The sequence below is a fragment of the Leucopleurus acutus genome, assembly GCF_964270905.1.
Source record: "Leucopleurus acutus genome assembly, chromosome: 15".
Taxonomy (NCBI): domain Eukaryota; kingdom Metazoa; phylum Chordata; class Mammalia; order Artiodactyla; family Delphinidae; genus Leucopleurus; species Leucopleurus acutus.
In genome coordinates, this window is record NC_139157.1 from 60,078,086 (window position 1) to 60,096,538 (window position 18,453).

The following is an 18,453-nucleotide window of genomic DNA, read 5'->3' on the forward strand; positions in this document are numbered from 1 at the left end:
AACAACAATCAGTGAGCCCTGTTCTGCCTGAGCCAATGAGAACGAGGCCTGACTGAATATTAGAGTTATGGGCCCAAAGGTCTGGAATTTGTCTGTCAGCAGAAGCTCATGTCTTCCCTGACCACAGTGATCCCAAGCCCCAGGCTGGAACCTCTGTCCCACCATTCATACCAAGTCTCTATTTCTGGCCTTCGGCCATGCTTTCCACTTTATATTCAAGCTCCCTATCCTAAATTCTGGTCCATTTGCCTGGGATCCAAATAATTACCTACCTCTTGTTTCCTTAATGTGGCTGGACCCTAGATGAGGTTCAGGTTCTATCTGGATCTGTTCTCCCAGAAACAAGCTACCTCTACCTGACTATAATTTTCTACTCTCTCCAGATACTTCTATGGCTCTATCCCTACTTATCATTTTAAGAGCTTCTGTGACGTTAATGGTTGTTTGTCTCAGACTTGAACTACTTCCCCTTGAACACTGGAATATGGACTTCTGGCCACAATCCATGGGAGTCAGCCCCACCGCCATGTTAATCTCTCTTAGGGACATCATGAGAGAGTAATAGGGGTCCTGGCTCAGTTTTCCAAGACTTGTCCCCACCTGCTCCTGATTTACTCCACTTATATGCTATTGAGGTCCCAAAATGCCTGGTGCTAGAAACCCTCTCAGATACTAGGACAACAAATTTAAAGGTCTATAGAAAGCTGATTCAGACTAAAGTACAAGGATGGATATGCAGTATTCAATTAAGAACAGTAAAGAATATATATTCCCTGAGCAGGAGTTCTACAGGATGGCTTGGTAAAAGAGGATGCTTTTTAAGCTAAATGGATATAATAGTGACAAAGTGAAGCAAACATTTCAAGCTATATAGGGAGATATTTTGAAACAGAAAGATCTGACCATCATTCCTTAAATCACATCTTGTAAGTGACTTTAGCCAGGCAAAATCACAACCTTGCTTTCCTAATCCCACCGTGCATTCTAATCTTCCCCTTTTAGCACCCTTGTCTGTCATATATACTCGCGGTGATTACATTCTCTCTTGCATTTTTCTCTGTCTCATATGAATACATCTTATCTCTAAAGCAGATTACAAACTCCATACCTTACCTTATCATACCAGGAATGTTTTCAGTAGACAATAAATTCTTACTGAATTGAATTGAACTGAAACAAATTGGGAGAAAAATGACTTTACATTGCAGAAGAGCTAAGTTAACAAAAGATTTGAATCAAATGCCTAATAAAGTTCTGCGACTGGATAACTGAGGCTTAGAGAGAGACTGAAAATAATATTGCACAAATTAGAAAACAAGATGTGGAACTATAATACAGACAAAAGCTGTCAGTTTTCGACTGTGGTAGGGGGAATAATGGGCCCCTAAAGACATTTACCTCTTAATCTCTGGAACCTGTGAATATATTATCTTAAAGGCAAATTGTACTTTTCAGTTGTGAAGGCTCTTTAGATGTAGAGATTTTCCTGGATTATCCAGGTGGGCCCAACATAATAACATGACTCCTTGAAATTGGAAGAGAGAGGCAGAAGAGAGGGTCAGAGAGACGATATGAAGAATAAGGAGAGGTTTGAAACATGAGAAGGATTCAGTTTGCCATTGCAGGCTTTGAAGACCAGGAAGGGGACAGAAAGCCAAGGAAAGTAGGTGGCCTTTAGAAGATGAAAATAGGCTTCAGCTGACAGCCAACAATAATGCCCTCAAGGCCATTATGCTAAGTGAAATAAGTCAGCCAGAGAAAAACAAATACCATATGATCTCTCTTATATGTGGAATGTAAAAAAACAAACAAACAAAAACAAGTTCATAGATACAGAGACCAGATTGGTGATTACAAGAGGTGAGGGGTAGGGGGATGAGAGAAATGGGTGAAGGGGGTCAAAAGGTTAAAAAAAAGTCCCATGCCATTTACCTCAATGCAATATTTGGGACATACTTATACCAGAAACTGGGGGGAGCCTGGGGTCCCTATGCATCCAGAGAGCAGCAAATATAATAGTGAGAGGTTGATAGAATGAGCTCAACAGTCAGACCAATGAACTCGACTCTGGACTTTGTGTGTCCTAAATCAAGTTACTGCACTTCTCTAAGCCTTCCTTTCCTCAGAGGGCTAGTAAAATCTTCCCCTGGGGATGGTATGAAATTTTCAAAAATATTTTTTGATTGTCAATTTTCCACATGATTCTCCCATAACACTCCTTATCTTTGCTTCCATTAAAAAAAGAGAAAGAAGTAAAGAAAGAAAAAAAGGAAAAAAAGAAAGAAAACGGGGGTCTAGGTCCCACAACCACAAGGAACTGAATTCTGCCAGCAACTCAAATGAGCAGGAAACAGATTCTCCTCTAGAACCTCCAGGAAGGAACAGAGTCTTCCAACACCTTGATTTTCATCTGGTGAAATCTGTACTGGACTTCCTACCTACAGAACTGTAAAATAACAAATCTGTGTTGTTTTAGGTACTAAGTTGATGGTAATTTGTTAAGGCAGCAATAGGAAACTAATATAGGGAAAGAGAAGGTTTATTTGCCAGCCCTAGTTAGTTGGACAGTCAGAGTTACTAAGACTGGTTCATGTGACTGAGGGTTTAGAGTTTGTTCACACATTAACTATGTAGTTTGGGGGCTAGGGGCTCAAATGCAGAGATCGCGAGACATTTCTGAGGCAAACAGTGGGAGAACCTAACCAAATAACTGCCAGATTTGGTTCTTTCTTTTCCTTTTCTCCAACTCTTCTTCATTGCTCCTCTCTAAGTTTCCAACTTTTATTTAGTAATTTATTTAACAAATCTTGTAAGGCCTTAGGGATCCAAAGATATAATATACATCTTTCCCCAAGTAGCTCAAAACCTTGTCAGTACAACAGATGTATCAACAATTTACATTATATTCCTAAAGAGCAGACCAAATATTTCACCTGAATTCTCATTTAACCCTCACAGCATCTTCCTACATAGGGCACTAACTGTATTGCAGACTATAAGTAGACACTGTGTGTTTATGTGCATGTGTGCATGTGTGTGTGTGTGTGTGTGTGTGTGTGTGTGTAGAAAAACACTCAAAATGGGGCAGGAGGAGAAAAATTTTGAAAAAAAAAAGAGTGCTCTGCTAAGCTTTAGCTAGTTTAGTTTGCACAGTGTAGACATGGCCATGAATAATATTTTACCCCCCAAAGATTCAAAATCAAAGTATCTCTTAAATGAAATTCAAAATGGATCAAAAAGAATTGTTATAAGCACTAAGCAATTATTAATCTAAATCCTAAATAAACTCCTGTTAGCCATTAATATTAAAAACAGCTACTGAATTTCTCCAATACTGTGAGAAAAAACCCAACAATTAGTTTACCAGAATTTCATGAACAGATAGGAACTGCATTCATTTCACACCTACCCTACATCAAACACTGCGTGAAGTACTTTACTGGCCTTATCTCATTTACCTCAATACAGCCCCATCAGTCACTCACCTCCTAGGTAATTCCTTTGTTACCGAGGAATTTGAAGCTCAGAAGAAATAAATGTGCTGGCCCACTAGCAGAGAAGTATTCAAGGAAAAACAACAATAAAGCAACAAAATTGTTATCGGTGGGACAAACTGGACAGCAAAACAAATGTCAGATAAAGGTATGTAATAAACTATTAGTTTCTTATTGCTGCTATAACAAATTACCAGAAACTTAGTGGCTTAAAATAACACAAATGTATTGTCATACAGTTCTAGAGGTAAGAAGTTTAAAATCTGTCCAACTGGGCTAAAGTCAAAGTGTTGGCAGGGCTGATTCCCTCTGGAAGTTCTAAGGGGAAATTTTGTCTCCCTGCCTTTTCTAGGTTCTTGAGGATGTCTGCATTCCTTGGCTCATGGTCCCTCCCTCCATCTTCAAGGCCAGCAGGGCAGCCTCTCCCAATCTCTTTCTCTAACTGACTTTCCTACCTCTCTCTTAAAAGGACCCTTGTGATTACACTGGCACACTCAGTAATCCAGGATGATCTCCCCATCTCAAGATTCTTAATCACATCTGCTTAGCCCATTTTGCCATGTATGGTGACATATTCACAGGATATGGCAGTTATCTTTGGGGAGCCATTACTCAGCCTACCACATAAGCATATGTAGATTAAAGTCAAGGAAGAGAATTTAGCTAGGAACAAGGAAGTACTGAAGTTTAGAATTTTATCTCCTACTCCTCCCTTATGTGTGTTGAACAAACACTTTTGTCAAAAAAAAATGGGTGAAATGCCTAAGCACATCTGAGATTCACTCTGAGAAGGACAAATTCAGATGCAGGACAAAAAATCAAGCTGGGTCGAGGCTAATGGACTATGCAAAGTCCTTCTCCAGAGCTTGGGCAATCGCAGTACATTCAAGAGGCCTAGACACAATTCTCCCAACTATTGGCATTCCTATTGCTGCTCATTAACTGTTTTCAAGTTTCTCTTAGACCAACGTAGAAGATTTCGCTAGCAAATAATTACCTGAAATCTCTAAGCAGCTCCTGAGAGAAGAACCCTAGAGCTAGCTGTCTTAGCATTATAAGGTAAAATAATCAAGAGAAGAACCAGTGATGGCTCATAAAAGCACTGAGTTCCCTGAATTCTCAAGGCCATGCCATTTAAAAGATCTAACATGTGGATTATTACTATAAAATATAAGTGTGATAAAGAAACATCATCAGGGTCTGAGATAGAAGGAGTTCAGTTCAGGGCTCAGGCATGTGGCCTGAGAAAAACATCCCTCCCCATCTCACACTCTATTACCACAGGTACCTAACTTGTCTCTTTCCCTTCAGTTTTGCTCCACTAAATTCATATACCTCAATGCCAAGATTATCTTTCCAAAACACATATCTGATCACCTTGCTTTCCATCTTAACCTCAGGTAATTCTGTCTATAGAATGAAGTGTAAACTCTTTGATTTAACAGATAAGGTCCTGAAACTGAGGCTACCTACATTTATAATTTTATCTCCTAATCCTCCCTTACGTGTGTTGAACAAACATTTTTGTCAAAATGGATGTCTCAGTATTGAAGATACCTTTCTTATTTTTATCTCTGTCTTTGCATATGCTATTCCTTTAACCTGAAAAAAAAAAAGACATTTATTCAATGACTAGCCAATTCAAATGTCAATCATTCAGCAAAGCCTCCCTGAAACTAGCTCAGCAAAGTTTTAAATTCTTCCTATGTTGTGCTCCCATTGCTAACATAGAGGCATAGAGAAAATGTTCCTAGTGCATGGCAAACTTGAACCCAAGCTACACCAATATCACTTTCCAAATAATTCCCATCTGGTCATGGCACAGCAAGGGACCCCAGGGATCGTGTTTTCAGCATGTGCTGTCCATCAGATCAACTACAAAGGTTTGTAAAAGATTGGAGAAAAAAAAAAGGGTCCTTAGACTCACTCCAGGTATACTGAACCAGAATCTATGCCAGTGGTGCTGAGAGGGCTTGCAGGTGTTTAATAAGCTTCACAGGTGATTCTGATGCAGAAAAGGGAATAAAGGTCCTCAACCAGGTTGATGCCACAACAGATACAGGACTGTCAATGCTAGTGACTGGGAGTGTGAGATCAGACCCATTGGAGAGGGTCTAAGCCAGAGCTAAGCAGGTAGCCAGGGCCACAGGTATGCGGGCTAAGACTCAGGGCAGCAGAGGGCTGAAGTCAGGAAACCAAGGTGGAAGCTCTTCTATCTGGATCAAAGAAACATCAGAAATGGAGGAAGAGCAGGACTCAGTAAGTAATCCAGTACACCTGGCCTGTCTTAGACACACTGGGTACCTAACTTTGGGAAATGAGAGTAATTCTAGAAGTCACCAACTGGAAGCTTCTCCAAAGAGCAACACTGCATCATCTGGAAACATTAGAAAAGTATCTTGGGCCCCATTCCAGACCTACTGAGTGAGAATCTGCATTTTCTCCTTATCCCCAGGTGATATAAAAGCCACATCAAAATTTACAAAGTACCCAAGCCTGGTTCCAGATGATGCCAATGCTGCTAGTCTGTAGACCACATTATGAGAAGCAAGTCTTGACCTACAACTGAGCATGCAGAAGAAATTCAAGTGTTACCACTGTTAGCAGTTTGAGGGCAGGAATCTCAATTACCTTGTCTCAGCAATTAGCACAGGGTCTTAGGAACTGATAATACAGTCTATTGGTTGAGACCTCAGGACTTGGAGCTGGTTCAATTCCAACTCTACCACTTACAAGCTGTGTGGTATTGTCAAGTTACTTAACTTCATTATGCTTCAGTCTCTCATCTGCAATACAGACATAACTGCCTCATAAGAGTGAGGGAGAGAGAGCATGTTATTTTTGATAGCACTGTAAGTGCTCAATAGATGATGAAAAAAATTAATAAGATAATGAATTATTGATTAATCAGTTGATATACTGATTTTTGGTGAGTAAAATAGATCCAAAATTCTGGTGGTGTAAATGATCTCAATCTGACTCATATAAACTAAGAAGAAGAAAGACTGAAATCTTAGTGACTGACAGACATTCCAGGCATAAGATTTCTGAGAGTATTAATATTTAAGTTATCTAAAACTAAAGATACTGTCTAAAGCAAGAGAATCACTAACCTTTTTGGAGTAGTGACATCAAAATGATGTTTATGAGATCTCAAAGCTCTCTTAATTCTCCCCCAAATACCTAAGATGGAAATTTTTCATGGCTTATTTTCACTAAATTAAATTTAAATTGATTTACTTGACAACATTTTGACATTTTTGCATTATAGAGTATTGCATCTGCCATAATAAACAATACACATTCAAAGAAACACATTTAGTTTTAGGCTAATCCTTAAAATAACTTCCTTATTTTTGTCCAGTGCTTTTAAATTTTCAAAAAACTTTCACTCCTTCTACCTCATTTATCCCCATAACAACTCTACAGTTGTTTTTTCTAAAGCCTAGAAAAGTTTCTTATTCCTGTCTGACAGTTGAGGAAATGGAAAATGATTTTAAAGTGCTCAAAGTCACATAGCTGGTTTGTGGCAGAAATAGAACTAGAACCAAGTTTTCTAACTCCCAGCCATTTCTTTAAGCTACCTACCGGTACCACTACCACCATCTGGTTGCCACATATTATTCTGTATACAAACCCACGACAAAGCCAGGTCACCAGCTCAACTGCCCAATATCCTAATTCCTCTCCCAAACAAGTGTCCTTTCCCCAAAAAGGATGTTCTAAATACCACAAAAGCAACAGTTTCCTAAACATACAGGAAAACCTTTTTTATTTTGTTAAAGTAACTTTTCAGTTCTAGAAGTTAGAAGTCAAATTTGGAGGTGCGACTTTAAAATTTTTTAAATTATGGTGAAATATAATTTTTTTTTAATTTGACTAGTTCATTCATTCACTAAACACTACATCTGCCTACAGATTTCTCAGTTCAACTGTCTTTAAAAAAATGTTCTAAGCTATAAAAGGAAGTTTTTAAAAAGTGTTACTGTGCATTCCAATTTTGGATACCAATATTTATTGAGTCCTAACACTTGGGTTTTAGAAATGAGCACAAATCTTAGACTGACAAATGATAAAGCAATGGGATCTTATTAATAAAGATTAATATTTAAGTCTTCAAACATACCCCAAGCAGCACAGCATGTTCTTAAAAAAAAAAAAAATCACTGTAGTTAAAGATTTCAATTTAGTCATTAAACTTCAGAACTGATACTGTGAAATGTTTTCCCAAAGTTAGTATACATTTTTAAAGCATTTTTAAAGGTTCTGGATAGTCTATAACGTTATATAATTTATGACAACAATTATGACAGAATCACTAAAGAAAAACTGACAACTCTAAGCTGACAAGTGTAAGAAATTCCAGAGTTGCACTGACAATTCAGATCTACTTCCTTTCATGCCCAGATTCACTTAATATCTCATTTGGTTTTCAAACCTCCCCTCAGAAGCAATTGGAACAAAACCATGAGCAAGCTCAATCTCCATTTGGGCATGTAACCCTTTTACAAACACAATTACAGCCAAACACTATTGTAACCTGATTTGCATTTGCACTAAGTTACAAAGCACATTGAAAATGCCTGCTATGCATGCTACAGACTTATTAAGAGGATAGATTGCAGGGCTTCTGTGAACACTAATTAAAAAGGTTTTATCTTTCCCCTCTGATCCACTGAAATTGTTCAAATGCCTTGCCTGCTACAACTTTGTTCAAAAACAGTTTTCAAACATGTGATCAGAGCTAGGCAACTATTTCAGGTGGCTTGATTCTGTTTCCACCGTGGACAAGGCCAGAAAGACAAAGTTTCAGTCTAAACTTTGAGCTTCCTTTCCTTTGTTATTTTGTGTTGCAACCTTAGCATTATCCAACTATGGACTTTTATCTGTGAATATCTAAATCCTGTCTTGTGGAAAACTAATTACTGAACCACTGAGAGCTTCATAATGTCCTGCATTTAAGTCCTGAGCATCATACATAATGCATAGGCAGCAGTCTCTGCACTCTGATTACAGAACACTGTCATTAAGTGAGCAAATTAAAGATGTGAATAATTCACTGGCTGAGCTTATTGTCAGTGCTGCATTGTGAAATTAGAATTTCTAATAAGTACTGCAATTTTTTTAACCCAATTAACACAGAGAACATCTTGAGACTGATTAGTACAATAAAAATTATTACCTTATTCTTTTGCTTCACAACAGCCAAATTAAATACTGTACTTAATTATGCAGCATTCATTCCTTCTCTGTTAAAAAAAAACCCTATCATTTTAATAAGAGTTCTAATATTTGTATGCGAGCTAAAAATACAGCACATGCATCTGTAGCTCACTGTCTTTTTGCAAAGTTTTTTTTTAAGAGTCTGAACATCAGTATTATCACCAGTGGTGGATTATGATGACACCAGTCTATTCTTAAACCAAATATTTTTTCTAAAAAAACAAATAGCACACACAGAATTGACAAAGTAACTAACCTCCCCAAATTGAGTTGAATATATTATACCTCTGCTTTTTTTTGGATCTTTAGATGCAGATTAACACAGATTTGCCCCTACTGTACTATATATGATTGAGGCTGAAACATATATTTAAGAAAATTAACTGATTAGGAAAAAATCAAGTATCTGTAAGAGTGGGTCTTACCTCAGATGCTCATATAGCACACAGTGATCTGTCTCACTCCTGCCAGGCAAGTGGGAAAGTCCAGTTTATGCTCGGCATGATGATCCTACGCAGAGAGTGTCTGCTGCCATGTTAAATAAAGAAAATGATCATTTAAACGGGGGCTTTTGTCTCCCAATATTTCCTCCTGCTGCCCCTTTCGCATCAAAGCCCAGAGAGGCAGGCACATCTGGCAGCAGTCCCTGCCCCTGACCGCAGCTGCCTCTGGAGAGCTCCCCCCTTCCTTTCAGCTCCTCTGCATCCCCTTCCTGGGCAACTTCAGCCCCCTAAAATGGGGGAAAGAAACGATGACATTGCAGGCAGAATATGAGATTGTTTGTTCAGCTTCTGAGCCACCTCCTTCCTGTCTAGATATTTTACAGAAAGGGAATGAGAAGAGGGAAACAGCGAAGGTGCTCTGAAAATCAGTCAGACACAATGCAATAGGGAGATGGAGAGGAGGGAAAGGAGAAAGAGAGAGCGAGAGTGTGTGTGAAGGGGGGGTAGCTGTCAGTGCAGATAAATCTGCATATGGAAATTAGGGTTATCCTGGGTGCAGTTTTATTTAACTATGATCTACTGTTTTTTTAATTAGACCAGAATTTTAGCAAAGGAAAGGAAGAAGGAAAGTGAGTCTTGAAACCAGAGACAGAAACTTCTAATTCAATAGACTTAAAATTTCATAGCAACTGCAAATAGCAAATCTAGAAGTTGTAGGAAAAAGAAAAGGAACAACAACAACAACAACCAAAAGGAATTTTTTTCCCTGTTTTATTTAATAAACTAGAAAACCTCCCCACCTCCAAAAAAATAAATAAATAAATAAGGAAATTGGGATAAGACTGTAAAGCATTTGAAAGGAAGGAAAAAACACCTTTCATGGTCTGTGTAAAAATTTTCCTTAAATGATAGAAGAATCATATGGGACAAAGGAATTGTCAAAAGTAGAAATTGGCATTACATGTGGAAACCAGTAGCAACACATTCTGCATTTTAATATCAGAGGTATAGCATGTTTTTTGCCTTCCTTAGAAAACACCTTTTGCAGCTCTAACCTATGGCAAAGTGCCACAGGCTATAATCAGTTTGAGGTTGTCACTGACACAAGCCAACTACTCCTTTTGAGACACTGGGAGTAAAACAGTGAGGAGGCAGAGTTACCACTACGGGAGGTTGGCTGGTATGCTTGGCACTGAGCCCTCCACCAGAGGTGCTGGTTGGATAGCAGTTTGACCAGAAGGAAGCATGAGTTAATTCTGTAATCTGTGAGTGGGGAATTTCATGGAACGGATTAACATTTACTAGTTCACCTACAATGTGGCAAATATTGTAAATGAACACTCCATGGTTTCTGCTCTCAAGAAGCCAGAATTCGATGGAAAAAAAATAAATTAAAAATGAGATGGTAGTGCACTTTTATAAACCAAGGAGTGCTTCAGATAGTCTAGATTTGAGCAGTGTGAGGAGTTGTCAGTACCCTCAAAGCTCTCCACACAGATGGCTGACTGGATCCTTCAAGACCAGCTCAGGCACTGTAAATAAAATTACTTTGTTCCTTTGAACTTTTGCTTCTTCAACTGTAAAATACCTGCTTTTTAAGTTTGGGATAAGAGATAACAACAACAACAAAAAAATCACCTTTTGTCTGGCTCATGATAATGGCTCAAAATATCAAATCAATTTTCAGTTCAGATGTCACCTCCTCTGTGAATCCTTCCCCAATATCTACAAACAGGCTCAGAGGATTCTTCTGCAATTCTCCCACTGTTCTCCATTATATTATATCCTTGTCATTTTCAGCAGGTCTGTCTCTTTACCAGTGGGTCTCAACCAGGGGCCAGTTTGTCCCCTTAGGGGATATTTGACAATGTCTGGAGACGTTATTGATTTTCACAACTGAAGAAGAAGGGTTGCCATGGGCATCTAATAGGCAGAGGCCAGGGATGCTGTTAAACAATCTACAATACACAGAACAGGTCCCAACAACAAAGAATTATCAGGCCCAAAATGTTAACAATGTAGCAATGAACACAACTAGCACCCAGATATTGGTTTCTAATAAAAGGAACCAGGGGTCCTTGGAAAAAAGGCTGATTTTAGATGTGGGGCAAGAAAAATACGTGATCTAGAGCATCTTCTAGTGCTAGAAAGTAAGAAGTGCTCAAAAAACAACGAAAGTTATAAAACAAAACACTGATGGCGTATGTCAAAGGGACACAGGAACCATCTGAAAGATCTCCCAAGGGCAAAAGTTGGAACTATTTGAGCAACAAATACACAAAATAGTATTGGATTATAACCTAAGCTATAATATAAATATCCATGAGTCCATAGTGGTATAAATAAGTTATCGAAAACTAATTAAGTGAAAGAGAAGAGAAATCTTCCTTGCAGAAGAATTCCAAATAATTTATGTAAATAATCCTTCCTCAAGGAGATGGAACATGACTCTCCACTCCTTAGGTGTGGGTTTCTCATAAAACTTCCATAGTCGTGGGTGGGGAGGCGGGACTGAGAGTAACTTTATAGAGGAGAAATCTGACCTAACACTACTTCAGCCAGGTGGTCAAGGTTAACATCAACAATGGTAAGTCACGTTGTTCATGTATGTGCCCTAACCCTAGTCTAGTTATGAAAAAAAATCAGACAAATTCCCATAGAGGGACATTCTACAAAACACCTCACCAAGACTCCTCAAAAACAGGAAAAGTCTGAGAAATTGTCACAGCCAAGAGGAGCCTCAAAAGATATGAACACTAAATGTATGGTGGTATCCTGGATGGGATCCTTGAACAGAAAAAGGATTTTAGGTTAAAACTAAAGAAGTCTGAATAGAGTATGGATTTTAGTTAATAGTAATGTATCAATTGATGGGTTTATTAATTTTAACAAAGGTACCACCTTAATGTAAAATGTTAATAATAGCGGAAACTGGGTGCGAGTATACAGGAACTCTGCACTATTTTTGCAAAGTTTCTGTAAATCTAAAACTGTTCTAAAAAAATGTATTTAATTTTTAAAAAGTCAATAGTGCCAAAGTGAAGAAACTCTGCCCTGTACTATACTATAAGCTTCTGAAAGAAAGGGGCTTTGTGGGTTTGCTGAGTATGTTTATAGGCTCATGGTGGTAGCTCATCCTCAAAGATGACCCCCAGTAAACCATGTCTCTCAGAATTCATATTTATGTGTGTTCCCCTCCACCTGAATCTGGGCTGGCCCTATGACAGAGTGCAGCAGAAGTAACACTATGAGACCTCTGAGGCAAGGTTCTAAGAAGCCTTGTAGTTTCCACCTGAGTCTCTTGCAACACTTGTTTTGAGAAAGGCAACCATTGGGTAAGAAGTCTGAATGCACTGAGATCTCCATACTAGTAAAAAGCCCAAGCCATCCAATGGGGAAGCCTAAGGAGAGAGAGACACAGAGAATTAATGATTATGTGTGTGTGAGAGACAGAGACAGAGAAACAGAGATGTCCAGCCAGCCCACTGCTGTTCCATCCACTCTAGTAGAGGCACCAATACATGTGAGTGAAGAAACCACGTTTGACATCCTGCACATTCAAGCCTATAGATGACTGTAGTCCCGGCCTCTATTTGCCTGAAATAGTATTACAGAAACCAAACAATAACTACTCAGATGAGCCCAATTTACCCACGGAACTATAGTAAATCATAATAAATCATTGGTTAAAGACACTAGATTTAGGGGTGGCTTGCTGTGGAGCAGTAGATCAGTCAGTGCCTTTTACTTAGTAGCCATTCCAGAAAAATGAAAGAGGAGCTTCAATATTGTGGAAAGAAAATAATGGTGGGATTTCTTTTAACATTTTAAAACATTTCTGTTAAAAAAAAAAAAAAAAAACTACCCGCTGGTAAATTCAATAAGATAATGGGTTTTGCAATTAGGTTTAAAAAGGTAAAAACAAAACAAAACAAAACAAAAAAGAAACGTGGTTAATATATAATACAGTCAGGCCAAACTGGGGTGGAGAGAGAGAAGAGTAAATGGGGAAAGAAAGAGATTCATTATGGGGTGGAGGGTGGATATATATTTTAAAATATGTATTTTCTACTTTAATATGTTAACAATGACTTTAAGATTTATTGAGTGCCAGGTACCTTTACATGTAGTATTAGCTTCCCAGAATTATATGGGGTGAATACTACTTTAACCTCAGTTTTACAGATGAGGAAATAGTGTCTCAGATTAGCTAAGTTACTTGCCTAAGATCTCCCAACCAGTATATGTGACCAGGATTTGTACCTTGCAAGTCTGACTCCAGAGTCCATTCTCTTAGCACAGTCTAACAGAGAAATAAGCATAAATAAAATAATCATACAAACAAATATGTGGAAATACAAACTATTATAAGTTTCATAAAGCTAACTGCAAGATACTATGATCATAAAACATATACCTGACCCAGTATGGGAGTTTGGGGAGGCTGTAAAAAGTTTGAGGTTGAGGGTGTCACTTGGGTTAGTAAGGTCAGGTGCCGGGTAGATAAACTGGCCCATGAACCAGAAAAAGGCAGAGGTGAAAACAGGTGTATGATTGGCTGTTGGTGAAGTGTCTTTCTTAGAAGTAACACTGTCCTTATAGCTTAAAAGCCAGAGAATGTGGGGAAGTCCTGGTGAAGAGAGAGTTGGAAGAGATCATCTACCTCTGTGTATGAATCAACAGAAGTCTTAGGCTCACCCCTAAGTTGTGTGTATGTGAAGCATAACCAGAGGAGCAAAGCAAAGGTTATGAGAACTGAACTGTGTATAAACTACTGCCCAAGCCTCAAACTAACCCCTGAGTGGTATATGGAAAGCATAACACATGCTTTGAAAACTGAAAAGACATTCATCCACAGAAAGCGAAACAAAACTTACAGCTTGAACCTAATTGGACTATTGCTTCCGAAAACAAACAAATAAACAAAACCCTCAAACAAACAAAGAGACAAGCAAATAAATTATTTGGAGGATTTTACTAGGTTCCCAAAGTCTCACATAAACAAAACTGCAGAAGATATAATATAAAATTATTGGACATGTAAAGAACCTGGCAAAAATCTGACCAAATTTCATGGGAAAATACAGTTAAGAGATGCCAATCCTGGAATGACAGATATTTAAATTATTTAAATTATCAGGCAAGACATTAAAGCAGCTACTGTAACCATCCTACAAGACATAAAAGTGAACACTCTTAAAATGAACAGAAAGATAGATAGTCTCTACAGAAAAGTAGAAAATGAAAAAGAACCAAATAGAAAGTTTGGAGTCAAAAATTACATATTTTAAATAAGTTCATAAGATGAGCGCAATAGAACGGACATGATAGAGGGAAAAAAATCAGTAAACTTGAAGATTAATCCGTAGAAATTGCAAAATCTGAAGAACAGAGAAAAAGGATTGAAAAACAAGAGAAAAATACTGAAAGACCTAATATGTAATTGGATTTTCTGGAGGAGAAGAGAAAGAGATTAATGCAGAAAAAATATATATTTTTAAACAAATAATGAATGAAATACTCCCAAATTTTGTGAAAGACATAAATTTACAAAATCCAGAAGGTCAATGAACCTCAAACAGGATAAATTCAAAGGAAACTATGTTCACACATGACACAATAAAACTGCTGGAAGCCAAAGGAGGAAAAAAAACCTTAAAAGCCACTGGAGAAAACTGACACATTATATATAAGGGAACAATTATTCAAATGACTGTGGATTTTTTATCAGAAAAAACAGGGGCCAAAAGACTGCAGAATACTGAAAGGAAAGAACTGTCAAACCAGGATAATATATCTTCTGAAAATATCCTTCAGGAATGAAGGTGAATAAAGACATTTAAGATAAAAGATGAAGGAAAACTAAGCATTTATTGCCAACAGACTTACTCTAAAAAAAATGCTAAAGAAAGTTACTTCTTCAGGCTGCAGGTAAATGATACCAGAGGGAAATTTGGAACTTTAGAAATGGAGGAAGAGCAATATAAATGACAAATGTCTGGGTAAAAATAATAGAGAATTTAACATATCTTAAGTTTTAAAAAGTATTTATGACTCTTGAAATAAAAAATCGTAACACTGTCTGGATAATTTTTCAATATATGTAGTATAATACAAATGACAACTATAACATAAAAAGGAGAGGGTAAAGAAACCTGTATGGTGGTAAGGCTTTTTTACATTTTACTTGAAGTCATAAATATTAACTCCAGTTATATTCTGAAAGATTAAGTGTGTACACTGTGATCCCTAGAGAAATTACTATAAATATGCTACAAAGAGATACAGTCAAAAAGCTAATAGATAAATTAAAGTAGAATATTAAAATATAGTCAAAATATATAAAATACAGTATTTAAAATATAATTCAAAAGACTATAAGAAAGAGTAAACATGCAAACAACAAAAACCCAGAAGGGGCAAACAGAAAAATAATTTAAAAATAAATACGACCGTATCACATTAAATGAAAATGATCTAAACACACCAAGTAAAATACAGACTGTCAGGCTGGATGGAAAACAAAATCCAACTACATATTGTTTGTAAACTGACCCACTTTTTGTAAGAAACCCACTTTTAATATAATGATATATATTAAAAGCAAAATCATTGTAAAAGATATACCATGCAAATACTAGTGAAAGGAAAGCTGCAGTGGCCATACTAGTATCAGACAAAATAGACTTTGAAATGAAGAAAGCTATCAGGAATAAAGAGGGATATTATATCATGATAAAAGTGTCAAATCACTAAGAAGACATAGGAATCCTAAATGTATATGAACCTAACAACAATTTTAAAACACATGAAGGAAAAACTGATACAAATGAGAGGAGAAATAGATAAATTCTCAGTTATACTTGGACATTTCAACATTCCTCTTTCAGTAATCAGTTAAACAAGTAGAATATCAGCAAGAATATAGAAAACCAGATCAACCTTATCATCCACTTGACCTAATTGACTTTTATAGAACATTCTACCCAACAATAGCAGAATACATAAAAGTTTCAAATGTACATGTCACATTCACCAAGATGGGTCATATTTTAGGCAATAAAACAAACATTAACAAATATAAAAGGACTGAAGTCTTACATAGTATGTTATCTGACCACAATGAAATTAAACAAGAAATCAATAAGAGAAAGATGCCTGGCCAAGTCCCAAGTATTTGAAAATCATGCAACACACTACTAAATAACCCATAGGTCAGAGAGAAAGTTTCAAGAGAAACTGGAAAATATTTTTAACTAAGTGAAAATGAAAACATCACATATCAAAATATGTGGAATGAAGCTAAAGCATTGCTTAGAGGGAAATTAATAGCACTAAATGCTTTTATTAGAAAAGAAGAAAGTCTCAATCAATAACTAAGCTTCCATCTTAAAAAACTAGAAAAAAATAGTTACAATCAAAGCAGAGAAGTAAATAAACAATAAAGATAAAACAGAAAGTAATAAAACTGAAAAAAGAAAAACAACAGAGGCAAGCCACACACTGGGAGAACATAATTACAAATCATATATAAGATAAAACATTTCACCGAAGAACATGTATGAATGGCCAACAGAGACATGAAAAGATATCCCAAGTCATTAGTCATTGGAGAAATGCAAATTAAAACTACTTAATAACCACAAGAATAGCTACCAGAAAAAGATGACAATAACAGATCTTGACAAGGATATTGAGAAAATGGAATCTTTATATATTGATGGTGGAAATATAAAGCAGTGCAGCCATTTTGGAAAACTGTTTTTCAGTTTCTTAAAATGTTATCCAGCAATTCTATTTTTATGCCATATTTACTCAGGAGAAATGAAGGCATATGTCCACATAAAAAACTTGTATACAAATGTTCATAACAGCGATATTGATAATACTCAAAAAGTGGAAATAACTCCAAAAGAAACAAACTATTGATACATACAACATGGATGAACCCAAAATACATTATGCCAAGTAAAAGGAGCCATATCAAAAGGCTGGATACTATAGAATATAATTTATATGACATTCTGGAAACAGCAAAAATACAGGAACAGAGAATAGATTAGTGGTTGTCAGGAGTTGAAGGAGGAGAGGAGGTTTGACTGAAGTGCTTACATGAGGAAATTTTGGGGGGGAGTAATGAAACTGTATGTGTACTAATTTTGATGGTGCTTATACAACTCTGAATTTTTCAAAACTCATAGAATTGGACAACAAAGAATGAATTTTACTATATTAAAGTTTAAATTAAAAAATTTTAATATTTCACTTATGACTTTTCTTATACTTTCAATTGTAGAGAATGAAATGGAAAAGTTCTTTCCATTCTTTCAATTTGAAAAATGGTAACTCAGCTTCCTTTGACCTTCAGAGAACAATTATAAGCTGATAACATATAAAATTTTGCCTACATTAAATCTATATTTGTCCTCATTTTCTTAACATACTGCCCATTCTATATCATTTTGACTTGGCCTTATATATTTCTCTAATTATTTTATATTTTTTAAGTTTTGTCTCTCTAATAGAATTAGAGACTTCTTGAGGGCAGGAATCATGAATTCTTATGCTTCTTTAACTATCATAGCGATAGAAATGTCTTAGAATTTTCAGTATCTCCTTCTGGAATAGAATGAAGTGAAATAGGATGGGTGTTACATGTTGGATAAACTAAAGTAATGGAATAGAAGAAGGTTCCCTATGCCTCTTAATAAGTATTATCCTCCAGTTCTCAGGTAATAAACCTGACACTCAGAGAGTTTAAGAAATTTATCCAAGATCACACAACTAGAAAATACAGAATGTAGCATTCAAATTTAGGTATGCTGACCCATGAACTCTCCTTTAAACAATGATTTCCATTCCACCTCATCCCATAATGTGGTGAACAAATCCCAATGAAGCTAAATTGACAAAGACTCTTGACATTATATCAAAATATCAAGAGGAGGCTATAGTACTTCATTGATTCAAGAGGAGGCTATAGTACTTCATTTAAGTCTTTGCTTCTTACAGAAGCCCAAGTGATTAGACAGTAATGAGAGCTCCCTTATAGTTATATTACTGTAGAAAGGGAACTGACCTTTGGAGCCAAAACTTCTGGCTCTTCCCCTTCCCAAATCTGTGCCTTGTGAAATCCATAAGATTCAGCTTCCTAGAATCAGGAAATTAGGTTAGGTGATTTTTGTTGGTGTGAAGAATCTGAGGTAGAGCTTAATAGGCAAGAAGTTTATTGAGGAATACTCTTGGGAACAACCAAGAGTTGGTTCTTCTGTGAAAGACAGGGAATGAAAGTA